We start from the raw sequence: 2,450 nt of genomic DNA on the forward strand, positions 1-2,450 counted from the left end.
CTGGACAGATGCCATCCACCCCAGGGGATTTGTACCGATCAAAGGAGTCCAAAGCCCAGCAGACCGATCGGTGGGTGATTAGTCTTCTGGCCAGCTTCCAGTCTGCAGGGGATGGCCTAGTTCTTTGGTATGGTACCTCCCTCGTGGTCGGAGTGGCATCCGGGAAGTGGGCCGAGAGCAGGGCAAGCGCCCTCTCTTTTTCGTTCCCTGAGTAGGTACCATTAGCTAGCCGTATTGCTAGTTTGGTGTCAGTATGATCCCTCGCCGGGGCCTTATGTAGTCTCGCGGCTGCAGGAGTCGATGTGATGTCCTCGCAGAACTTCCTGAAGCTGCCCCGTTTGGCTTTCCTGATCTCTTTACTGTACTTAGTTAAACTGGCTGAATACTCCGCCCAAAGCCCTGTACGCTTTGCCCTGTTAAAAAGTTTTCGTACCTGCTTTCTGAGCACCGATAGCTCCCGAGACCACCAGCTGGGCTGAGCCTTCTCTTTTGGTTTCGCAGCTGGAGTGAAAGGCATCCATTATGGCGCCATTCAGTTCGTTAACGGTGCTCTCTAACCTCATATGATCGACGTGCCTGTTCTTGGACTGTATTACAGTCAAGTTTGATTTTAAATTTTCGCTGTATCGTTCCCAGTCAGTTTTCCTGGGGTTTCTAGTTGCTTGGTTTGTTCTCGCCTCCGCTCCCAACACAAATTGGATAATCCTGTGGTCCGATAATGAAGGTTCCGACGAGACCCTCCATTGGGTGACCAGAGGGCTAGCCAATCTGTTGCTGAGCGTAACGTCCAGTACTTCTTCCCTAGCCCTCGTAACAAATGTCGGTGTTTGGCCAACATTGTGGATGCTAAGTTCCTCGCTTAAAATGTACTCTAAGAGACACTCACCTCTGCGATTTGTGTCCGTGCTGCCCCATTCAACATTATGGGCGTTCGCATCGCACCCCACTATAAGATGGAGCCGTCTCCTCCTGCAGTGCTCCACTAACCTCTGTACCTCTTGTGGTGGGGCATAGCTGCTGTCCCCCGGAGAGTAGGCCGCAGCGAACACCACCTCTACGTTGCTATCGCAAATGGTCAGCGACGTCTGCACTGCGACTAGGTCCTGTGTTAAAAATTCTGTAATGCAAAAGTAATCAATATTTTCTTTAAGCACTATACACGCTCTGGGCCTCTCGCAGGAGAGGTCCCAAATTACCTTGTTCCTTTTATGGTTGAGGCCCCTCACCTGGCCTCTGTAGGTCCACGGCTCTTGAATCAGTAGGATACCCAGGCCATCCGTGGCAAACCTGCTGGTGATGACCGCCGAAGCAGCCACCGCGTGATGCAGGTTGACCTGGGCTACTGCCAAGAGTCGGGGATTCATAGGTGGAGCTCGTCCAGGTCGGAGAGCTGTAGTTCGCTCTCGTTCCGCTTATCAAGCTCTAGTCGCCTCAAGTCCAAACCTGATAGCAGCTCCTGCGTTGAGGGCACGTGTTCCGCTGAGGTGGTGGTAGCGGTATGCCCGAACGTGCTTGCGGGAGCTGGTGTTTCTGCAGGTGGTGGCTGCTCCGCCGGTAAGCCCGAGGTCGACTCGGCCGTCTGGGCAGCAGAGGAACCGGCGACCACGTCGATTTGAGTCTCCTGCGCCTCCGACTCCTTGCTGCCTGTCGCCTTTTGTCTCCACGGTCTTACCGTGACGAAGCTGAACCTGTAGTTTAGGTTGAAGCCAGCCCTCTTAATACTGACGTAGGACTCCTCATCAATACCTAGAAACAGCCTGAGCCCGTTTTCCTCAGTGGTGCTGGACACTACTTTCCACGCAGAAGTGTGGATACCCTCGTTCTGCGCTTTCAGTAGCCCCAGCGCAAACTCGGCGGATTTGTCGGCGCTCCTTGGGAGGAACACCGTGATGTTGTGCACCGGAGGGATATCGTCCCCTCTCTTCGTGCACATCCCGGGTCCCTTCCAGCCCTCAAGTGCTGGTGCCTTCTCAGCCAGCCAGGTTGCTGTCTTCTCGTCCCTGCAATCAACGAGAAGCATACCGGACCTGAAATACACCCCGCAGAAAACCAGCGGGTGCGACCAACCTTTGAATACCTCCTCCATGATGGCATCTTGGAGTCTGGTTAGGTCCTCCGGGCTCAAGGCAGCAGCAGGGTACTCACACGGTAGCACAGCTACCCGGATGCCTTTGAGGGTCTCCGAGTAACTGGGCTGCTGAGTGGCGCTCTCCTGCACCTGTCCCTGCCCGGCCGGCCCAGCCAGGCTCTTAGGCCATGAAGTCGGAGTAGGTGGCTGATCCCGCTGCCGTTTGGTGCTAGGTGTCTCAGGCGGAGTGATTTGGTTGCTCCCTCTCTTGACTGCGTCCCCTTTATGGCCAGGGGGTTCCCCGCTTCTCCGCCATCCGGCGGCCGCGGGTATGTGCTGCTGTTGTTGCTGTGGCCCGCTTCTCTGCTTTGCAGCAGGCGCG

Source organism: Rhagoletis pomonella, unplaced genomic scaffold (genome assembly GCF_013731165.1).
Source record: "Rhagoletis pomonella isolate Grant_MI unplaced genomic scaffold, Rhpom_1.0 Rhpom_scaffold_01201, whole genome shotgun sequence".
NCBI classification, from domain to species: Eukaryota; Metazoa; Arthropoda; class Insecta; order Diptera; family Tephritidae; genus Rhagoletis; species Rhagoletis pomonella.